Source organism: Tamandua tetradactyla, chromosome 9, assembly GCF_023851605.1.
Source record: "Tamandua tetradactyla isolate mTamTet1 chromosome 9, mTamTet1.pri, whole genome shotgun sequence".
In the NCBI taxonomy this organism is placed as follows: domain Eukaryota; kingdom Metazoa; phylum Chordata; class Mammalia; order Pilosa; family Myrmecophagidae; genus Tamandua; species Tamandua tetradactyla.
Genome location: NC_135335.1, coordinates 73,437,969 through 73,462,886, shown reverse-complemented (window position 1 = coordinate 73,462,886; position 24,918 = coordinate 73,437,969). Strand labels below are relative to the sequence as shown.

Genomic DNA, 24,918 nt, shown 5'->3' with positions numbered 1-24,918 from the left:
TTTGGGAAGAGTGCTGCTACCCCAGGTTTTAGAGAGGGAGGAGCACCTTCTTGGTGAGTAAAGAGAGCCTGATCACCACCCCAATTTTCTGAAGGGATGTGACCTGAACTCTGAAGATGACAAAGAGTCTGTATGTCACCCATATGCTTGAGGAGGGTAGGGCCAAGAACATGGCATTCTCCCCAAGGCTTGGAGATGCTGGAGCCCTCATCCCAGTGTTAGGAGATAGCAGGACAGCTGTGTAAGCTCTTGGGTAGGGTGAGACTGTGCTCTCTCAAACCACAAGGATAAGATTTCTTTCTATAGATGATTCACAGTCTTTTAAATCTAATGGAGTTTGCCCTGCAGGATTTTGGGACTGTTTGGTTCTAGTGACCCTTGTTTTTCTTCCAATTTCTCCCTATGGAAATTGGAACATTTATCCTATGGCTGTCTCTCCTTTGTATAATGGAAGCAGTTAACCTGTTCTAAATTCTACAGTTCCAAAACCAGAAGGATATTTTGCCATATGCAGATCATGCTATAACTGATTTTGATGCAACTTTGTACTTAAAGTATGTGAAGTATATGAAAAGAACACATCTTTGTGTGGTCCAGAGGATAGAGTGTGCTGATTTGAAGCTATTATGTACACCAAAAAATTCCATGTTTTTTTAATCCATTCCTGTGGGTGAAGGACTATTATGGGTGGGAACTTCTGATTAGGTTGCTTCATTGAGTGGGTCTTAATCCTTTACTGGAGTTCTTTATGAGGATAAGAGAAAGGAAAAAACCCTGAGAACTCAGAGAGAAACACCTCAAAAAGTTTGGAGAGCATTGAGAGAAAAACCCCAGAGGAACTAAGAGAGGACCAGTAGGACACAGAGAGATAGCCACTGTAAACCGAGCTGAAAGTAATGAAGCCCAGGAGTGAAGAACCGGCAGATACTGACCCTGAGCCTAGCTGTCTCACAGGAACCCCAGATGCCAGTGGCCTGTCTTCAGAGAAGGTAGTATCCTGTTGATGCCTTTATTGGAACATTTTCATGGTCTTTAGAAATATAAATTTGTAAGCTAGTAAATCTCCATTATACAAACAAACACTTTCTGGTCTGTTGCACTTTAGCGGTGTGCTGGTTTGAAAGGATCTATGTAGCCTAGAAAAGCCATGTTTTAATCCTAACCCCATTTGGTAAAGCACCCATTTCTTGTAATTCCTATTCAATACTGTATGTTGGAAACTTTAATTAGATTATCACCAGGGAGACATAATTCACTCAAGAGTGGGTGTTAAATCGTATTAGTTTAACACCCAGGTTAAGACCCAGGTGGATCTTGATTACTTTACTAGAGTCGTTTAAAAGACAAAATATTTTGGAGAAAGTTCGAGATTTGGAGAGAGCAGAGAAGAATGACACAGCCATGAGAAAGCCATTTCAGAGAATGCTGCAGAGCCATGCAGAAAAGCGTCCACCAATCAGTGACTTTCGAAGGTGAAGAAGGAAAATGCCTCCCAGGGAGCTGGAGAAGAAGCTAGCAGATGACCCCATGTTCATCATGTGATCTTCCAGTTGAGAAAGAAACCCTGACCGTGTTGGCCATGTGCCTTTCCACTTGAGAGAGAAACCCTGAACTTCATAGGCCTTCCTGAATCAAGGTATCTTTCCCTGGATGCCTTTGATAGGACATTTCTATAGATTTGCTTTAATTGGGACATTTTCTTGGCCTTAGAACTGTAAACTAACAACCTATTCAATCCCATTTTTTAAAAGCCATTCCATTTCTGGTATACTGCATTCCATCTGCTAGCAAACTAGGGCAAGCAGCTTTAGCAAACGGAAACAAACACTGCTTACTTAGACCAAAGCATGCATTGTTTTTTGAAAGCAGACTTATGCTTGCAGTTTCCAACTTAGGCTTGAACTTCTTCTCACTCAGCTTCAAATAAAGACAGTTATTTTGGGGAGAATTTCAGATTTATCAGTTATTAAGACCTGCATTTCCCCCTGGGCAAAATCTTGGTGACATTGTCTAGAGCTGGGAGTGAGGAATGCTGTTCCATTTTTTCTAAATAACACTGCTACTTTACGAGTAGTGCCCTGAGTCAGGGCAGGTAGCCCCTGGTCTTCTTAGCTTGCCTTTCCTGGTCTGGAACCACTGCCCTATTAGCTGGTGTTACCCAATATTGCAGCCCTGGTACTCTCAGCATTATATGTCTGAGATACAGCCTCCTTTATATGTGTAGGATTGGGTGCAAAATGAAGGAGCCCCAAATTCTTAGCTAAACTCATCTGTAATTTAGCTTCTTCAATATGTTATTGTGGGTTGATGAGAACTTTGGAAGCTTTCCTCTCAAGCAAGATTTTATAACTCCCACCTGAGATCTGCAGGAATTACCACTGAGTTGTTGGCTGTCCAGGTTGAGCTGTGAGGAAGCAGCTCTTCACACAGTCATTCTGGAAGATGAACTCCTAAAACTTTTATTTTCATTCATTCACTTTTATTGATTTAGATGTGCTGTCTTGAATAAAATAATTATGTATTAGTTTATAGTCATCTGAACAAAGAATTTAAAATATAACTAATTTGTATTTATCCATAAGTTGTCATTTCATTGAGACAATTCAAGACCTTGTTTCTTTAAAGCGTGACCTAGAATCAAGTGATTCCAGCTGAAATCATTGTTCATTCTTGTTGAAGCAATTGGGTAAAATGGAGCATCTGAGTAACATCTGCTTCTTGCAAGAGTAGTGCAATAAACAACTATGAAAGATCAGAGATTTAATTCCAGGATGGGTATTGAGTAAGGTGCACAGTGATTTATTGCATGATATTCAATTTATGTCTTAATATCTTTCTCTCCACAAATTAAGAACTTTTGAAGACTTGCCCAAACAAGCCAAAATCGAAAACAAACTACTGCCATGTCAATCCAGCCATAAATCACATCTCCCTAGACTATGTAGGACTTCATTCATCAAATTTTATATTGAAAAAACAGGAACTGAAGAGCATTCTTCTGATTCTGTACCATGTGATCCAAATGAATAGGTTTCTACTCCATGAGTCCAAATATTATAAATGTTTATTGTTATTGATTTTTGTCCTCAAGGATGGAATAGTGATGGCATAAATAATTCTTTAAATGATTAAATATCAAGTATCATGAGGACTTGCCATCAGGCATAAGGCATAAGGCATAAGATATACTCAATGTAAAATGTCAAATTATAGTGTGAATTTTTCTAAAGGCATGTGATCATATTTGAATTTCATGATTTCTTACAACTCGTTGTTCCTTTCTTCCCTGATTCTGCTTACACCTACCAGCAAAGCAAAAAATGTTACCAAATTGATAAGCGTCCTTTTATAGACTTTTCTATGGTGATATGTCCATGACTATACACACGCACACACAGTTTTGGAGTGATTATGTAGTAAGGTAAATGGATTGGATAAATTTGTAATTGAATATTTTTTGAATCATATTTATAGAAGAAGCAAGTAAAAAATGTATTTCGTGGTCAATGAGTAGAACGATTGAAATGGATTTATTAGTGGTGGTACAATTGTTAGAAAAGAAAAAACTGAATGTAAGCAATATGGATAACTATGTTGGTTAGAAGAAAATAAAGGCCAGGTTACTGGATTTATCATGTACTTGTCACTGAATTTAGACTGATTTCAGTCATAGTTAAGAGTAAGATAGTAAACTGGCTATTATAACAGTCATGAATAAACTCAGAAACAAGGAATCTACTTGCAGCAAAGAACAGCAGGGAGTTGTGTAATCTCAAGGCAATGCTGTGGCATTTTAGAGCTGGAAAGAGAAAAAAAAATCATTTGGAAGCAGAAGAAAAAGATAAGGCTATCACAACTCCAGTTTCAATGGAATGTGTTAAACCACTCACACAGAGCCACACACACACACACACACAAACAACCAGCAACTTCTTGAAAAATTTATAGTCAGAAAGTGAAGAAAAATTTTAAAGATGATTTAAGGATATAGGTGATATCTGCCAATTACAGACATTGAAGTTCAGAGAAATCAGTGGACAATTTTTTGAAGGTTGAAGATTAAAAGGAATAAGAGTTAATATCAGACTAGAGGGTGATCAAAACCATGTGAGGCAAAGGTTACAGGGGAAATGAGATGTCTTACAATGTCTGGAATTCTTTGGTGACTAAAGGAAATAAAAATGGGATTTTTCCTAGTGGTCTTTAGGGAGAAATTTATAATAAGCCTCATTCTCTAGGCAAACTTCCGGAGGGGGATATTGCAAGAGATATCCTGTCAGAAGCACACATAATTCTGGGGGATTCTTTTATAACCTGGAGGAGTTTCAGATTGGACTATGAATAGTCATATACCAATTTTTATTGTTGTTAGTGTTTGTTTTATTAAAATATAAATGTGTTATATGAACTTCCCTGATTTTTTTCTAACTGATCTTTATAAAAATTCCCTCAAATCATCCTGTATAGATGAACCTCAATTTTTAAATTATATTGATATATCCTCAGTTAATTCAATAGTTTATGCAATAATGAGTATTCATTCTTTTCAGGTTTTGTTTTGCTTTGATTTTATTTCTTGACACTGCTGGCAATTTTGTGTATTTGCCACTGTGACTGGTACTGTGAGAAACAGATTCCTGAGTGTGGGAATGGTAAGAATTCTGGGTCAAGATGACATTCACGTTTATGTTAGCTGAAAACAACAGATTGCTTTCTAAGAAGTTAAAATAACTTTTCATTTTAAAAAGAAATAAAATTTTATTTCTTATAAAAGAAATGGTTGAGAGTATTTCCTCCACTCCAGTTTTCAGATTGCTCTAGATATCATTATACATTTTATTTTATTGTTTCCCTAGTTTGATGGGTAGGAAGTGATATTTAATTATTACTTAAACTTCACTTATTTGACTCCTAGAGAGTTGGGTCTCTTTTCACTTGCTCATTTGCCATCTGTATTTGCTGTTCTGTGAACTAGCTTCTCAAAAAAAAAAAATTGCTGTATTTCATTGTGAAATTTCTTACTAATATATATGAACATTTGATTGTAGATAGAAGAAATGTTGCATATTTTTTTGTTTTTTTTTTATTTAATTGTTAACATAGTAGGATCATTGTCTATTACAATATCCATTTCCCAGATGTGGTTTCTCAGTAACACTGCAAGTTTAAGTGCTCAATAGCTGTACATGGCTAATAACTTTATATTGATCAGTTCATGAGGAGAACATTTCCACTATTGCAGAAAGTTTACTGGACAACACTGAACTCCAGAAAATGTATTTTTCATGTATTCAGATACAGATATGTTCTTAATGTTTCTTATTTTCTTGGCTTGCTTATAAAATATTTCTCCCACTTGTATAATATATGCAGAGTCATTTAAGCCCTCTGCTAATTGTTTTAAAGTTTTGTGTTTTATATTCCATGATGTGTAATGTTGATGGAATTTATGATGTATGATGTCAGGTTCTAAACAGATTTTAATTAATTTTCTTATATGTAAAAATATGAAAAACATACAATGAGGCCCTATATATACATATACTGGTATATATTTTTGAATATTCTACTGGTTTCCCATGATTTATTTATTTATTACTGGGTCAATACTGAAATATCGCTATTGGCATTGTCTTACAACATTTTCTTTTCTAATCTCTGACTTGAGATAGCTCTCATTATTTTCAAAATATTTTAGAAATTACTCTGAGATAATACTCTTCCACATGGATACTAATATCATTGTATCCAATCTCCCAAGCAAATTGCATTGGTATTCTATTTGTAATTATATTGCATTAATATATGTGATTTTTGGAAAATTGATATATTTCTATCACATTATATCTTACCTTCCTAGAGCTTTGTTCTAATTTGGTTTTATATCCTAATTCTATTCTCTACTGCTTTTTTTTAAATGTATTTTTTCTTATCTTTTGTTTCTCTTATCTTGATGTATTTTTAACTTATCCTGCTGCTGTGTTATAGGGGTGATGCTTGACTTTTGTTGAGGATGCAAAATCTTTTGTAGATCTTTTCTATTTTATTCTACAACACATCATTTTTAGAGATACATTCTTTTTTGAATCCCGCAAATATTATTCCCCTTTTCTGTTTCTGAAGCTATTTTTAAAGTCAGCCTTATAATTCATCTTCTAAGTAACTGTGTTTGATCCTGCTGTATCAAGTTTTTTTCATAGCCGCCATATCTTTAATCTATAAAGAAGGACAGAATGATGCTTCCAGCTCTCAATTTGATTACAATTCCAAACTTTCAGCTGGCCATCACCTAAGAACTCTTGTTTGGCTATGATTGTGTTTTTCTCTTACACCTGCCACCTGATTCTAGTTTGTCATCTGATGTAGTATGTGGAAAACTGCTATTTATCTGTTCTAGTCTATGGAATAACAATATCACATTTCTAGTAGGAATTTTTAACACAACACAGCTACACATACACAAATTCCATTTTTGTGACTTTTAACTCTATCGTCTTCCATATTAATAGCCTTATGAGATTTAGCATTAAAATGGGTAATATATTTGAGCAAATTTTAAAGAAATGCATCATAATCCCATCCCCCATCCGAGCTAAACTGATCTTCTATTCATGTTCAGCTGTCTTCTGTGAGACTGAATCATCACAGAGGGAAGGAGCTGACATCTCAAAGAAGGCAATAGACTTTGTGTAGCTGGAATGGGCCATAGAGTTTTTCCCATAGTATAGAGGAGATTCTAAATGTCAAACATTAACTCTTTACCCTAAGAATGGAATGAGAAAGAAGGAGTTAATGTTTTAGATAATGTCTAGACATTTCTATCCAAAAGGGCCATAGCTCAAAGCAGGAAAATGCAAGAACAGTGCAAGGCAAAGAAGATTCCATACCTCTGTGTTCTGACATCTGCTGTTCAGAGGTAAAAATTACACAGAAATTGGTCTAAAGGGAGTTATGAAGCAATTCCAAGGAAAAGGATTTTACCTTACAATTTTCACTTAATAATTTAGTTTCTGAACCTTTTATGTCCAAATCCAAGAATATGTGGGCCACTCAGCATGGTTAAGTGGAGTAAAACTTTGTAGTCTTTTCCTGGATCACTCTAGGTTTCTGAGGAAATACTCCTGAAAAATGATAAATGATAAAGATCAGAGACAATTGCGTGAATTAAGGAGGTCACAGAGGATATGACCTAGTTTCAGATAGCTCATCAAATCAGAAAGTACAAATATAAAGCTGCCATATTTAAAACTGAGAAAGACCAAACTATAAGTTATACCAGCTGTGCAGTTAAGCTTGGGGACACATTAGTTCCCAGGATCAAGAAAGGACAGAGGATATTCCATGCCATATGGATCAGGAAACCGTTTTCTACGATGCAGTCATAGAAACCCAGCACTATTTCAGAGAGACTTTTGGGTTGATGGAAGATGGGAGAAACTTGGAAGACAGATTATTATTAAAAGGACTATTTAATTAATCAGATCCAGTTTTGAACTTCATAGGAATAAAATCAGTTTCTTTTCTATTAACTAGCAGATGGGGTTTATGATAATAAATTATAAAAGATAAAAAACATAAAGAAATTTGTTAACTGTTCTGAGCATAAGGTGAATTTGTTTTCAACCCAGACTTGTCAGAGATGGTTGTAGGGAAAAAGCATAGAAATAAAGAAAACTCACATAAATGAATAAGACAATTCTCAGTTATCACAAAAGATATAAAAAAATTTGAAAAGGTGATGTGGAAGGAAGATAGAGTGACAAAACCAGTAGTTCTAAGGGATTCCTGATCTGTATCTCTTGCCCTGACTAAATTATTAATAACACAAATTTGATTATTTATAACACAAAATTTTATTATTTAGATTAGAATGATCCTGATAATTATGTTGCTATAGCAGCAAACAAAAATTATTAAAGAGTACAGAGTCATTTATAAGGGGCTCAGGAGTCAATTTGAAGATGTTTCTACTGGCAAAAACAAATGGACAACTTTATTATCAATAGGACTAACAAAGCAATTGATTGAAATACATCAACATTTTAAATCAAAAAGTGTCCATATAATTATTAGAGCTCATGCATTAAAAAAAATTAGAACAGGAGTATCATGATTTTGCAATTTCCAATGACAAAATGGATCCAAGACATGATCATCAATAGATTCTAACATCAAAAATAAAAGACAATTAATTTTTAGGTGCCTCCTGATATAAAATATATTTTTTAATATTTTAAGACTCAATGTGAAAAATCTTTTAAAATATATATATCCTGTTCTGTTTTCTTCCAACTAGTGCTAGTGTTTTGGTTTTGCAGGGTTAAGTATTTTGATTAAACAGAAGTAATGGTTGGCTAAGTAGAAATTCAGTGCTTAAAGGTAGCAATAGATGTCAGAACTAATATCACAGTGTTGTGTCATTTATTCTAAGAAAAGACTGTCACTGACTTTTCTTGATACGTGAATTGCAGCAGGAGATTTTCATTATGCAGACTGTGTTTCCTTAAGGAAACCAGCTGGATCTTTGAATTAGGCACCTGAGCTTTATTTGGGGATTTTTCTACTGTGGTATTTGTTCAAAATATGCACCAACACATTAAAGACAGGAAGGTTAATGTCTGCCATGTCAGCAGAAGGATAAAATGTGATGAAAAATGTAGGTATGAGTAAATCATTTGCAGTTTAATTTAGAATGAATAATCTAAGTCTTATTTTGTTTTGTTTGGAATGTTACTCATTCTATGTATTTCATTTCAGTTTTCCAAAGACGGGATATCCATACAGTGCCTATTCAATGGATCAATGACTCATAGTATTGTAAGTACTACAGTAATTTCTCACATTTCCTGTGACTTCACATTTTATACTTTGCAGAAATATATCACTGAACAAGTGTCAATTTCTTTAGAAGAGGATAGAACTAAATTAATTTAATTTGAAAATAGAATGGAGATCATTTTCTATCAATATTAACTTTGTTCATCCAAGAGAAGGAATCGTGCATAAATTCTAATAGTGATATTAGTATGTAAGAATCTTTACAAAACAGCTTTACAACAAAAGTATGGGAGATATAGATGACTAGCAGAATAAATGAAAATGAGGTTAAGAAAATATAAATAAGCAGATAATGAAAGGGGGCAATGAAGACACAAGGAGTCCATAAGGCTAGAATGCTCTGAATTTAGCTCATGTCTCTGTGTGGAAATTTAAGCAAGCTGGGTTCTTGGTTGCACCTAACTTAAAATAATTTGGATGAAACTTATATTTAAACCTCTTCCTCCTCTAAAATAAAATAAAAATCCAATTACATGAGGAAGGATCCTACTTTTTCTTCTAACAAATATATACCATATTTAAGCACTTCTCAAAAAAGAAGTGGTAATTATGTCAGATTTTTTAATTTAAAAATATTATCGGGTATCTATGTATGTTTTAGAGTTTCAACGTCAATATGTGTTTAAATTCCTGAAAATGGTTTTAATATTTTAAGGTCGTCCTCTTAAATATCGCCAGTGCTTTCTACACTAATGTCTTCTTCATTTGACTGTGTGATGTGCAGGGAATTTGTTTAATTTTTCATGCCAATTTATTTCAGTAATGAAAAAGGTTAAAAATTTCTCTGGCCAAAACTGCTGAAAAAACAACAACATCATTTTCAAAATTTCCACACTTAGGATGATCATTTGTGATTAGTTTTCCAATACTTTCAAAATTTCTCTGAATTAGTTCATCTACTACCCAAACTAAAATATTCACATTTTTTGCAGAATTTAAGCATTATTTTAACTTGGATTCCTGTTCATTTGTAACAATTACACACATATTGACAATTTACATTTATTTTTCTATACAATGTGTATTCATAACTGTAGTAGATTTTTGTGGGTGTTATACTCTAGCTTTTAAAAGCTTGCCTATAAGGATATATTTTACAATTATTTCCACAGGCTTGATTTGGTTTTAACTCAGCTATGGTGATCTCTTTATTTTTAAGTTGAATATTGTCAAACATGCCAATCTCTTTTCTTAAATAGCACCTGTGTGTTTGAGTAATATTGTATTCTCACACCCACACTTCCTGTGAGGAATTCACCCAAGTTTACCTCCAGTACTTGCATGGCTTTTTTTACATTCATCTAGGATCCACACACATGAGTGTGTGTACATATATATATATATATGTACACACACACACACACACACACATATATATATACATGTATATATATCACATATGATACACGGACAGATATAGCTTTATATGTCTATACTCATTATGGTAAAAGGAACACATATAATTTTAACTTTGCTATTTCAAAACCATTTACATAAAAACACCATCATTTCCATGCTAATTTAAGATTCCAATATAGTCATATAGGAACTTTTCCTAGGCAACTTCATGTACTTTATTGCATTTGCAAGATAGATTTTTTGTTAACAGATCAGCAATATTTCCTATCTTCACACAATCAGAATTTTCTTTGTCTAGGAAGACAGTATTAAGCATAGCGATTGAAAACAAATGAGAAAAGAACTCCTATTTGTCCCTCCACTATCTTCCCCCATTTATCTTCCAGCATTCAAAATGTGCTGTTTTTTCCATGCTGTTGAAAATCATGTCTAGCAATCCAATGATAAAAAGCATGTGGCTTTAATTCCATATATTGAATCCTTGATCTTCATCTACCATGTGGCATCACAAGCTAACCAGACCATTCTAGGCAATTGCACAATCAGCAAATTAATTCTTTTGGACTGTGTTCTTAAGCTACCATATTTTTTATCCCTAAAAATAAGAGAAGATCACCTGTGACCAGAAACACATCTCTTGGTAGACTGAAGGCAACCTTGAAGCCTAAGCAGACTCAGTGGCCACCGTGGGTCAGCCAACCAATCCACTTGCCAATCACAGTTATCTCAGCATTGTTGCCTCAAAGGCAAGGAAAATGAAGAGCTTTGAGTGGAGAAGCACATCGTTTCATTTTACTGGAGGCATTGGCCTAGGCGGTCCTTCTAAGCATTAGAGCTAGTTTTTCCTGTCTAGTTCCTGTTTTATTTTTAGAGGGCTAGAAGGAAAAGAAAAACTTCATAGATAGTTGAGTGCTTAGGCCTTTCTTTATTCTACAGTTGCAGGAAAACATTAGCACAGCCAAATCAAAAGGAGATTATGCCAATGTCCATTTTAGTAAAGTTTAGTACATTCTTTAGTACCCATGAAGCTTAAGGTCCTCCTTTCAATAATTAAGGACATAAATAAGGTCTATCTTTACAATTAGAAATAAAATGAGGAGGACAATATACTAAGTATTCCACTCTTTTCCTCCAAAGTCCTCCTGAGATTTGCTCTCAAAAACATTTCTTTCTGTTACTTCTGGAGCTCAATCAGTGTCTCCATTGCACTCCAGTAAGTGCAAAACTAGGGTCCCATTGGCAGAAGGAACTATTCAAGATGGCTGGGATTCAAATGCTCACATGAATCAGGGTGTGGGGAAGAATTCCAGGAGACTTTGAGCAACACACAATAAAGATAACCTTTTTATACGTGTAGATTTTGTAGTTCAGGGTAAGGTGGGAGCAGACTAGGGACATGCTTGGCTATTAGGAAAACATTAGCCAAGATTGTGCCACAATCTCTATGGTTGGTGGCACAGAGATTAGCCAAAAGCTGTGCCTGTGGTATCTACTAACAGAAGAGTTTGACATCAGGCAATAGGAAGAACAGAATGTGGGATATTACCGGCATTATAAAGAGTAGAAGCCTGTGTGCATGAATGTGTATATGTGCATGTGTGTATGTAGGTATTTACGAGAGAAAGAGAATGTGATACAGTTTAATAATGAGATGGGCAAAGTCTAATCTCTAGAATGATTGTTTGGTCCTCTGGAGTTTCATTCCCAGAGGGTCTAGAATGCAGTCAGCTAAAGAAGGCGCACTACCTAAAGCAAAGAATCAGGAACTCTGGTTAATATAACAAAAGTAGTTGAATCTGAGAGAAAATGCTGGCCTTAGCTTCTGTAATTTGTTGTGTCTTCACTAATTGTCTATCTACCTTGTCTATGAAAAGGGTTGTCATCTGTGCCTGGGGCAGCATCATTGAAGGATTTGCATATGCTACTCTGGATGTTAGGATCTGAATGAAAATCTGAGTTGCCAAGAAAACCCTGACTCCAGAATAATTTCATGCCATCATATGCAGAGCTGGACAAGCTAGATTTCCCCATATGATCACACAAAAATTTTGCTGATTAGGAGGGAGGCAGTTCAACTAATATTTTAACATTTGTCATAACAAATAAATGCCAAAAATGCTTATCTTTACATAGATCATGTTCCACCTTGAATCTGAATGATTCTGGATTCAATGTATTTCTTCATGCAATAGATATCTTAGTTAATAATTTGGTAAGTGTTGTGTATATCCCCTCTACTCTTAAATGGTCTTATATGTTTTTGGTTTGTTTGTTTCTTCTATATCAATATAATTTCCCCTCCTTATTCTATACAAACTCTTGAAATAGCATATTTGTCTACACAATTCCATTTGGAAAATTCTTTTTGGCCCATTCTTTTCTAATTTCATTTGTTGCAAGTGAAAAGTGTGTTGCTAATCTAAGTAATATTCTGCTGTAATTATCTACCTTTGTGTTCCCTTTGCTTTATGTTGGAATTCCACATTTTCAATCTTTTGATTTAGCTATAAATTCATTTTTATTTTCATTCATTTGTTATGTTTGGAACTCAAATTTTGCAATTTTACTGCTTCTTAAAGTTCTTTGCCTTAATTTATCAATTCTTGCTTCTATCCTATTCTGTCTATCTGAACTCATACTAGATATATGTTGCAACTTCTCTTTCTCTCTTCCACATCCCATCACCTCTCTGGTAATTTGGCATCTCTTTTTCCTCTCTATGGTGCATTGTGGTTAATTTACTCAAATCTGTGTTACAATTCATTAAGTTTCTCCACAGTTAAATTTAAAGCATTTTAAAACTAACATCTAATTAAGAAAAAGCAACAATACTTTCCACTCACGATAGTTAATTTTGGTTCTTTTTCAAACTTGCCTATCTCAATAGTGTGCTCAGCATCCTTATTTTAAACATATCTATTCATATGTTCAAAATATGAATATATGAATTATTCAAAATAGTTTTAGTATCTAAAGTTTCTCAAAGATCTTCAATTTTTGTTTGTATCTGTTAACTTTCAGTTGTGATATAAAAAATCATTCATGTTTTCATTTCTAAATTGAATGAATGTTCAGTGAAGCATTACATGTAGATTTTTAATTTTTACTTTGATTTAACTTTATGTCTTTTCTGAAATGGCTTTGCATTTGCTTCTGCCAGGAAAAACATAGCTACCATCCTCCAAAAACTGTATTTTATTGTTGTTTCCTGACATGCATTATAGGCCTACATGTATTTGAAGCTAATACTGGTTAGACAGATCCAAAGTTAAGACTGCCAGGAAAAACTGGTTTTCTGTCCTATTTGTAGGCTGAAGATTTTCTCTATGAACCAATGGAAAAAAATTTTCCCTAGGCTACCCTTCCAAAACATGTGCAGAGATCTTAACAATTTGAAGTTTGTAGTTAAGTAGGCATCCCTATTCTACCTATAAATACTGTTTCAGCCAAAGAACTGATCTCTGACCTAATATAAATCTAAGTCCCTAATAATCCAAACAAGATATCTTTGAGAACAGTGGTTTATTGCTCTGGTTTTCAATTTCCTTCTTTGTTTCTCACAGTTAGTTTGCTTATTTTCTTAAGATATCATTAAATTCATCTACAGGTATGTTATTTTGTTTCAGAATCTGCATTGCCAAACACTGTATTCCTGCTGAGAAAGAGAATAAGAAAAAGAATGAGTGGGGACAGGGGATAAAGCTGTAGAGGGGGAAGCAAGGGGAGAGAGAGAGAGAGAGAGAGAGAGAGAGAGAGAGAGAGAGAGAGAGAGAGAGAGAAAGAGAGAGAGAGAGAGAGGGAGGGAGGGAGGGAGGGAGGGAGGGAGAGAGAGAGAGAGAGAGAGAGAGAGAGAGAGAGAGAGAGAGAGAGAGAGAGAGAGAGAGAGAGAGAGAGAATTACAGAGACATTACAAAGAATTGTTTTAAACTGTGATCATCATTCATCATTGCCAGTGACTTCTTGTTCAGTTTTTGCTAGAATTGCCTCTGAAGTATTATGTATTAAACAATGTTTATTTCAACAAAACAGCATTTCATAGAACATAGAAGCATCTTAGGTCCTCATGACAGAATACATGTAGAGTTTCATGAATAGAAAAAGACATGATACTCTAGAAGTAGTTATACACAAATATTGCAGAAGAAAGGATATGGAAACACACTCAAGCCACAATACAAGGTGAGAGGATGTTAACACTGTATCATGAGAAGGTCATTCTGATTATCTTTTTTTTTTCTTTATTTTGGCGCGGGCAAGCTCTGAAAACCCGAGTTTCTAGCATGGCAGGCGAGAATTCTGTCACTGAGCCACCATTGCACCGCCCCATCCTGATTATCAAAAAACTTGAATATTCCCTCCTCAATCAGTGAGGTTTTAAACAATAATTTTACTAAAAACAATGCTATTTTTAAATGGCTGATTACACATGATAGGTGTTAGAAAATGCTTTTCTTCATAGTGTGAATAATAGTCTGATAAGTATTATTTCAAAAATTTTTTTTCAAGTAAAGTTACTTTGACGTATAATTGATATATTATTAAAATAATTAATTGCTCTTTCTTTATCCAGTCTAAGACTAAACTATTAGATCTTCCAAATCAATATACTATTTGAAATTAAATAATTAAAATTTAATTTTGCCATAATACATTCCATTGATGTGAATTATTTAAAACTAGTATATACTAATTCTGATATTAATTTTCATTTTGATCTTTGGTAAATCATTTAATTCCTTTAAATGGTATGAGGCTCCTACATGTGGAATAATTTGACTTGGGAAGGAAATTGGCTCCTTTGCTATAGGAGATGTTCGTCAGAGAAGGAATACCACTTACAATTGTTATATACATTCAAATATCAGTTTAACAGGTTCTTCCTTGTTCAGAAGATCTCATTGTCTCCCCATGCCTCAGTCTTTTTATTGGAGTAAAAAAAATTAGAGTTATCCATTAAAAAACTCTGTTTCTTCTCAAGTTCCATCAGCGTATGCCTGAGCAGTGTGATATTTTTCTTGGTGTTGTAAATGTTAAGCAGGAGTTTAGGGAATAAAAAAAAATACAAATCTTTAATTTCTTAAGCCAAAGAAAGGTCTAGGATAGGCATTTGTAAATATATTTCAGAATAATGCTTCCTTCTTAGGTATAATCAGCACATGCTATTATTCACTTCATTAATTAGGCCTCTTTGAAGAATCACACAATTTAAGATTATTTTTTATTAGAAAAGATGATTTCCTATCATATAAGACAGAGCAAATCGTTCTAAATCTGTGGCTGAGTGGATTATTTGGATGTTCTAAGAAAAGTATTTGCAATGGAAAAAAAAAATAAAAATGTGGGAACTTTCTATACTCTGACAGTCATCAGCTAGTAAGTTCATACCAGATAAGTAATTTGTTCATTTCTGAACTGTTACCAATGGAAAAAAATTCATGAAAATCCCTTCTATGGCCATTCTCAAGATATCCTATTCTTTTACACACAAAAAAATGGTTTATGCTCAACTTTGAGGAATCATCTCTATGCAGTTTTTCCCCAAAGTTCAAAATTTTTTCAGTAGTTTTGTTCATATGAGATTAGGTCTAAAAAGATCAGTGATCATTTTATAAAGAATAATAGTCTAAGGATATACAATGTTTCCATACCAAGACATAAATAGACTATAGATATGCCATATATTTAATTTGCTTCACTAACTATATGTCTAATTCACCACATTAAAGCTGCCTTTAATATATCAAATATAAATTGAGGCAATCCTCTTTCCATAGAACAAATAAATAATTTTAAAATTAACTACAAATCTAAAAAAAAAATATGTATCTCCTTTAGAAGTTAAAAGACTGAGAAAATATTTATGCAATTAAACCATAATTGAATTTAAGTTCAGGTGCAACAAAACACCACTGTATGAATGTAAATTTAGGGATTTTCACTCTTGTTACAATAACCAGGATTTACTTTTATTTTTTTCTATCATGGGCAGGCACCAGGAATCAAACTCAGGTCTCTGGCATGGCAAGCGAGAACTCTACCTGCTGAGCCGCTGTGGCCCACCCAGGACTTACTTTTAAAAGGAGGTGAGGTGCTTTTCCAAAATGAATGCACATTTACCTTGTTTTATATGATTTTTTAAAATGAACTGGGGGGGTTTTCTAAAACAAAATAACAGCATCTAAATATAATCAAGGCAAAATCATTTTGAAAATGCTAATATGTTTTTATCCCTACCCAGAGAAAAATGATGGGCTTCCTAAAGTCTTTATCGAGTAAAGAAATTTAAAAATCATATGTCTATCTTTGTGTGTAAATAAATGCACAGAGGAAAGTTTGTTCTGAAATACCAAACCAAAAAGAAGTTTAGGCAATAGGTTCAATCTAAAATAAAGAAGAGTGACTCACCCCATGAATATAAGGGGTAAATTTGTGTTTTTATTTAGGTCACAGTTTGTTCTTCAGCTATGGATATCAAAATATGTTTTGATTTACACTGTATTTTGCCTCCATCAATTACTCCCTCTGTATTCTAATCATCAGATAATAGTCATAGCACATTGTTGGTGGACAAATTGGCATTCTGACATGTCAACCAGTCTTAAATTCATTCTGTTAATTTCTTGTCCTCCAGATATTGATAATTCCAGGTGGAACAGATAAAATTGAGTTTCCAAAAGTGTAAAGCCAACAATTAGCTCTTAAAATACCCTGAGGAATTGAAAGATTATGACAAAAAAATACATTGCTGAAACACAATTGTCAATAAATATAATAAAACATACTGAAGAAAAAGTAATTATTTTAAAATGTATTTAAAAAGCATTAAAAAAGAGTTTTACGTTTGTTATAAATACGATTAGCAGGAAGAGAAACATGAAACTTTAAGAGAGTAATCTTTCATGAAACAATTATACTAAAAATGTTTTTACATTTTTACAGTCTTTTGAAAATATGTATATTCCACATAATCTACTACACTGTAATACACTGTAAAAAATGGTGCCATTTTGGATATCCATCATTGCAGATAATAGAGTTTTGATTCAATTTTATTTACACGTATAAAGGTGATACTTAAAAAGTAATAAAGAAGGTCCAAAAGAAGTTAAAAATAGAAGAATATTGCTTTTTTATCTAAAAACACATTTTTAGATAATTGTATGTGAGGAAAATCCTTAAGCGTTCATTTCTTGGTTTACTTCTAATGTAACCTCCCTAGAAGCTAAATTTCCAACTATAACTTAAAATACTAAATAATGCATTACTGCCTCAAAACATTTTTTAATAATGAAGCAGGTATAATAAAAAGGAAAAAAAAAAAAAACAAGTTGAAGCAATTTAAGGCCTATGTTTAGCTAAGAATTTTGACTTTTCTGCAAGAGACGTATAAAAGCAATTCCAGGTTTAAGCACTTCAGAGGATTAGGCTGATAAAACAAGGTCAAAATAAGTACATCATAGAATTTACAGTCAAGTCTCTAGCATATCAGCAAATTGATACATGGAGAACCTTCCCAGGAGCAACATTCCTTATTAGGTTTTCATTCCTAAAAACAACGGATAGTCACTCCTGAATAGTTAAAAGCCTACAGCTGTGATATGTGAAATATAACTTTTGTGTGTTTTTATGTTTCCCACTTTGAGAGGCTGGGCATTTTCTTCTATTCTTGGTCTTTGGGACTCTGCACTGATTCCGAAGCTGAGCCTATGAAGTGGTTAACTGAGACAGCTGTCCAGATCTGGGTTAAATGTCGATGTTGGACAAATTTATGGGATGCTTATTGAATGAAAATTTTAGTAATGAAACTTTCTAAATAGAATTATAATCCTTTCTGTGCCTGCCTTGTCCAACATGCATACATCACCCTTTTGCTGTCTGTCTGACAAAACAAACGAGGTCACCTTTCCAGCTCGCCAGGTATGGAGCTTCTTTGCATCCTATATAGCTCATCAAGAAAGTGAAAAGGACTCAGGAAGTCAGACTATTGAGGACATTTTAAAGATCTGTATTCCACCTAGGCATATGCACCATTTGAACTAACTTGTTACCTATACTCCTTAGATTCCTGATGATTTTTTTTTTTTAATCTGCAATGGCTCCTGTCTAAAACAATCTATTCATATAGTAAGTAAGCTTACTACATTCATTTGCTTTCTTATTCTGTCCAATGATGTCAGAAAAAAATAAATTATCAATACGTCCCACCCTTTCTGTGCCGTTTTCCCAAAAGTTAAGAAGTTCTTGCTTTGCAGAAGACGTGTCCAGATCAGACTCAGAATCCTCTAAATCCTCAATTTGAAAAGGCACATAGAATGATAATTTCACAGGAGCTTCTTTTGAGATAAAATAAACATACTACCTGGAAATTTTGATTAACCAAGACCTTTACGTGATTGACCTAATAGGGATTTTCAAAAATCTTGCAGTGGTAAAAATGAAGAGAATCAAATCAGGCACTAAATTGTTCAGTAATTCCATCATATTTCTCCTTTTAAATCAGCCCTTAAGATTACGAATGCAAAATTCTTTTCCTTACCTGATAAAGAAACACTAGGTAGTGAAAGAAATTGCACTGTCTATTAGATAAAGCAGAATGCTGGAGGCTTCATTACCGTGGAAGTGTTGCAGTATTCTTCTTTAATTTTAATATAAATGCATAGATTAACATTGAAGCTTGCAACATTCCTTTCTTTATTAGGAAAGTTTTAGGCTTATGGAACAATCATGCATAAAATACGGGATTCCTATATACCACCTTATTATTTGAAAAAAATAGGAAATCAATAACTTAACACAATAACTTTTGTGTGTTTTTATGTTTCCCACCTTAAGAGGCTGGGAAACATAAAAAATAGGAAATCAATATATTAGGCATACACCAAAAGGAAAAAACAAAGATTTTATTTTTTTTACACAACCACATTCAAAAAGCTTGCTTGACTCTCCCAATCCAGTCTTTTGATAATTTCTCTGGAATTCTAAGAAACTTTTCCAGGTACTGCATGATGTTTGAAGAGTCCTGTTTCTTAATATAAATAAAATTTCAATACATTATTTCACTCTCTTCAAAGATTCTATCACTATTGGATGTAGTTAAGAACAGTGGCTAAAAAGATATGCTCCAGAGACAGATTGCTCAAATGTGAATACCAGCTATGTCACTTTCTAAGTGCATTACTGTGCTGGTTTGAAAGGATATATGACCCCTAGAAAAGCCATGTTTTAATTCTAATCCCATTTTGTAAAGGCAGCCATTTCTTCTAATCCCTATTCAGCATTGTATATTTGAAACTGTAATTAGATCATCTTCCTGGAGATGTGATATAATCGAGAGTGGTTGTTAAACTGGATTAGGTGATGACATGTCTCCACCCATTTGAGTGGGTCTTGATTAGTTTCTGAAGTCCTATAAAAGGGAAATATTTTGGAGAATAAGAGATTCAGAGAGAGCAGAGAAGAATGATATAGCCACGGGAATCAGAGAACCCACGAGCCAGCGACCTTTGGAGATGAAGAGGGCAAATGTCTCCTGGGGAGCTTCATGAAATAGGAAGCCAGGAGAGAAAGTTAGCAGATGACACCATGTTCACCATGTGCACTTCCAGTTGAGAGAAAAGTCCTGAATGTGTTTGCCATGTGCCTTCTCACTTGAGAGAGAAACCCTGAACTTCATCGGCCTGCTTGAATCAAGGTATCTTTCCCTGGATGCCTTTGATTGGACATTTCTATAGACTTGTTTTGATTGGGACATTTTCTTGGCCATAAGAACTATAAACTAGCAACTTATTAAATTCCCCTTTTAAAAGCCATTCCATTTCTGGTATATTGCTTTCTGGCAGCTAGCAAAGTAGAACAATTACCTTAGGTAAGTTATTCAACTCCTATGCACCTTAGTATCCTCAATTCTAAAATTGGAGTAATGATGATTACAACCCCATAAGATAGTTGCAAGGATTAAATGCATTAATACACTAAAAATGTCCAGTACTTAGTAAGTACTCACTCAGTGTTTGCAATTATTATATTTTCATGGAGAATTCCAGAGTCCTGTAATTGGGAAGAAGAATTTTCTTCACTTTTCTCCAATGGGTCTTCTACTTCTTATTGTAATTCTTCCTTAAGTTGCTAGCAGAACATGGTTCCTCTAGGAATGAAAAGGAAAAAAAAAAATAGGTCTTACTTGATGAATGCTGGTACGTTCATTCATTCCTCTGGTGAAGCAAACACTGGTTCTTTTATTTTTGAGTTATTTCTGAGTGATTTGATTGGGATATTTAATACTGACGTCCAGTGACCTGGAGTCTCTAAAACATCCCAGGAGTGCTTGAAAGTTCTCTGATTTCAGCAATATACCCCAACCTGCCTATTTTGCCCCTATGTCAACTTGCTCCAGCAAGAGGTTCTCTCTGCATATTTCCAAGTGTGTCCTCTTTCGTGCACATTTATACAAGATGCAGTGCTGGCACTTTTGGAAACAGCAAATTATGGAAGTGCAAGCTCTACCTGCTTCAGCAATTTTTCTTTGCTCTGTGGTCATGAGGAACTTCGACTGCTTTTTGCCTTTAGAATTTTCCAAGGGAAGACAAGAATATAGCTCTATGTCCCTCAAAACACCAGGGAACACATAAACAGTTTTTTCATAGGTGAAGTAACCGCACAGTTTGTATGCTTCTGTACAGCAGTGAGGCTCCATCCACTGGTAGAGGTATTTATTCCCTTCCTGGCATACCCTGGCATTCTCCTGAGGAAATCTCATAAGACGTGAGATGAATGGGAAAACATGAGATGGGAAACGTACCAACCCTTTTTTTCTACTCATGAACAAATCTAGGCCACGTCTAGAATAGGGTGAAGAGTGATGATTTAACTTTTTCTCTACCTTGTGAGTCATAGAAATGTGTCTAGCACATCGTTATTTTAAAATAGAGGCATGCACTAACAACTCTATTCAGTTCTAGGACTCAGCTAAAACCACTGATCCATTCCAATTATGAGAAAATGTAAGGAAATGTAGGTTGAACATATTGTGATACTTCAAGTCTAAATTCTTCAGCATGGCATTATCTCAGATTGTCTATATTTTATATAACCTAACAAACATTATTAAATATTATATATATATAATATTAATTTCTAGTCTATATCTAGCAGCCAAACACCAATAGAATATGGCTACAATCAAGAGAGATAGGTTTGCTGCAGGAAGGGAAATCACACAGCATATGAAATTATAGTTGTCTGCAGTTATCTACAGCAGATGGAATGATTTAGTCCTCCTTTCCCCAATCATCCACAATATCAATTCAATCATAAATCTAAGTTCCATATATTAATATTTTATTCTCTGGGCACTATAACCGGTTGCATCGGCCAATTGCCTTGCATCATCCCCTTGCATCAATACTCTACTCTCAAAATTAATATCTTTATATTAACATCTTCAAAGTCAACAGTATAATTTTCTTTGCCTTCTTTAGAAAGATCTTGGCTATTTTGATCCCTTCATTTTTCATATGAATTAAAAAAAAAGATAATGCATTTCTTTTAGAATAAAATTAAATTACATTAACTGTAGAAATCAATTTGGGGAGAAATTGCAATATTATAACTGAGACTTCTCAGTCATGAATTTGCTACCTCTATCATTTATTCAAGTTTCACATAACATCTTACAGTGAAGTTTTAAAATATATTGTTACAGTTCTCAAATGTACTTTGTTAGATTTACTTCTGTCTTATTTTTTATTAAGTTCAAAATTAGATTTTCACACTATCTGCTGTTCGTGTTTAGAAGTACAGCTAAGTTGTTTTTTTTAATGATCTTAGAAAACTTCCTGCTAAATTCTTTTAATAGTACTAATAATTTTCTTACATATTATTTTTTAAAGAAGACCATACTATGCGTAAATAGTTTATTCCTTCTTTTTGTATAAGTATGCCTTAATTTTTTTTCCTTATACACTCCCTAGGAATTCAAGCTCATTGATGAGTAAAAGAGATAATGAAACATACTTTTGTTTTCTTTTCATTTTTAAAGTAAATAGTTCTAATATTTTCTAGGTATAAACGATGCTTTGTTCTTTCAAAGTAGATATTTTATCAAATATATCCTCAGCTTTCTAAGATATTTCATTTTGGCTAGGTGCTGAATTTTATCAAATGCTTCCTCTGAATCTATGAGGTGAGTTTATGGAACATACAGCACATGTATACATACACGCATACACACACAATATATATGTGTATATATATAGCTTATGTAAAGTTTTAATGTTATAATGTCCCTATATTCCTGGGTTGAACATGATTTTTTAAATATATTATTATTTAATTATACTATAGGATTAAATTTTTAATTACATTAAAGAATGAGATTAGGTATACAATGATTTAGAAAATATGTCTGCTTTTTCTATTCTATGGAACAGAAATAAAAGTAACTGATCTTTTCCTTTAAAGTTTTGAAGAAATTACCTGAAATACTGTCTGGAACTTGTATTTTCTTTCTGAGAGGATTTTTTTCGTTTGTTTGCTTTGTTTCTCTTTCTGAGAGGGCTTTTTTTTTTTTATTAATTAACGGAAAAAAGAAATTAACCCAACATTTAGAAATCATACCATTCTACATATGCAATCAGTAATTCTTAACATCATCACATAGATGCATGATCATCGTTTCTTAGTACATTTGCATCAGTTTAGAAGAACTAGCAACACAACAGAAAAAGATATAGAATGTTAATATAGAGAAAAGAAATAAAAGTAGTAATAATAGTAAAAAAAAAAAACTATAGCTCAGATGCAACTTCATTCAGTGTTTTAACATGATTACTTTACAATTAGGTATTATTGTGCTGTCCATTTTTGAGTTTTTGTATCTAGTCCTGTTGCACAGTCTGTATCCCTTCAGCTCCAATTACCCATTATCTTACTCTGTTTCTAACTCCTGCTGGACTCTGTTACCAATGACATATTCCAAGTTTATTCTTGAATGTCCGTTCACATCAGTGGGACCATACAGTATTTGTCCTTTAGTTTTTGGCTAGACTCACTCAGCATAATGTTCTCTATGTCCATCCATGTTATTACATGCTTCATAAGTTTATCCTGTCTTAAAGCTGCATAATATTCCATTGTATGTATATACCACAGTTTGTTTAGCCACTCTTCTGTTGATGGACATTTTGGCTGTTTTCATCTCTTTGCAATTGTACATAACACTGCTGTAAACATTGGTGTGCAAATGTCCGTTTGTGTCTTTGCCCTTAGGTCCTTTGAGTAGATACCCAGCAATGGTATTTTAAGTTCTGCTTTATTTCCTTTAATATATAAAGGAAGGATTAAAGCATTGTATATATTCTTAAACCTGTTTGATATATCTTTCTAAGCATATCATGTCATCTAATTTTTCAAATGTATTAATGTAAGGTTCTTCATAGCTTTCTTTCACTAATATTAATAGTCAACTTTTAACATTTTATTAGTCTTTACAGAGTATTTAATTCAAAATAATTTCATCCTTCAAATTATGTCTGTCTTCACTTTTCTCTTGTTTTTCTATGAAATTTTGTTATTCTAAATTCTTTTGTTTCTAACAGTTGTTTAGTTTCTGTTTATTCTTTTTTAATATAAGCACTACTGCTATGAAAATTATTGCTATTACCTCCAATAGTTTCGCTATTTGTTATTATCAAATCATTTTTCATTAATTTTAAATTTTCCTCATGATTTCACTGTCAACCTATATATTATTTAGAAGCTACTGATTTATGTTGTGCTTATGCATTTTAGTGTCCCTCAATAATTGTTAAATATTTAGGAAATTATTTTATAGCATTTTGGTTAGAAAGTATGGTTTATAAAACTGATTCACTATGATTTCATTCTTTTAGATAGCTAGAGAGAGAGATAGATATAGATATAAGTATGAACAAGGCTGTTAATTTCTTGTATCTTTAAGGATATTTGTGTTTTCTCTAAACCATTAATTAAGTGAGATTTATTATATAATCTTTTACTATATTTCTGGATTTATCAGATTCTCACTATAGTTTCATCTCTTTTTCTGTTTATTTCAGAGTTTTATTAAATGTGTAGTTGTTTTTCTTCCTAGTGAGTTAAATGTCTTCCATTATTTACTATTCCTCTGTGCCCCAAATGCTAAATTTCAAATGTATTTGGCCATATGTTAATAAAATTATTTCAAATTAGTATTTTTCTAGTAAATTTTTTCCATGACTTTTAATTTTAAACTTTCTAAGAAGTTATGTTTTAGGGGTCCATTATTATAAAGAGATTTAGAACAATTTTTATTTGCCTGGTCTTGCTTTGTTTTTGACCAATCTGAAAAATGTTGCCTTTAGCTGCTAATTTGATCACTTTTGATAGTGTTTTATTTTTTATTTTTATTTGTCACTCTCTGTCTAGGCTTCTTTTTTCACCCTTTGACTTTGTTTTGATTTTTTGAATTTTTAATAGACTATTTTTAGAGCATTAGGTTTACAGAAATATCATGCAAAAAGTACAGAGGGTTCCCATATATGCCCTTTCACCCCCAGAATTCCTCCTATTATTAAAATCTTACATTAGAGTGGCATATTGTTACAGTGCTATCATTATTGAACCAATACTATTCATTACTCTTAACTAAATCCATAGTGTACTTTAAGGATCACACTGTGTTTTACACTTCTATGAGTTTTAACAAATTCACAATGCCAAGTA

The 24,918-nt window shown here is 33.4% G+C and overlaps 1 long non-coding RNA gene across 2 annotated transcripts in view; it reads right to left on the bottom strand.

The window, feature by feature from the left end:
* The window catches only part of LOC143646156 (uncharacterized), a 58,122-nt gene that overhangs the window by 12,355 nt on the left and 20,849 nt on the right, over positions 1 to 24,918 (bottom strand). The window contains exons 3-5 of one of the 2 annotated variants that reach the window (XR_013157348.1): positions 20,201 to 20,341; positions 7,017 to 7,121; positions 3,557 to 3,799 (exon numbers count right to left, since the gene is read on the bottom strand). This is a non-coding gene — a long non-coding RNA (uncharacterized LOC143646156). Of the gene's footprint in view, positions 1 to 3,556; positions 3,800 to 7,016; positions 7,122 to 20,200; positions 20,342 to 24,918 lie in introns of those variants that run through there. The other variant, XR_013157349.1, reaches the window with a different exon arrangement.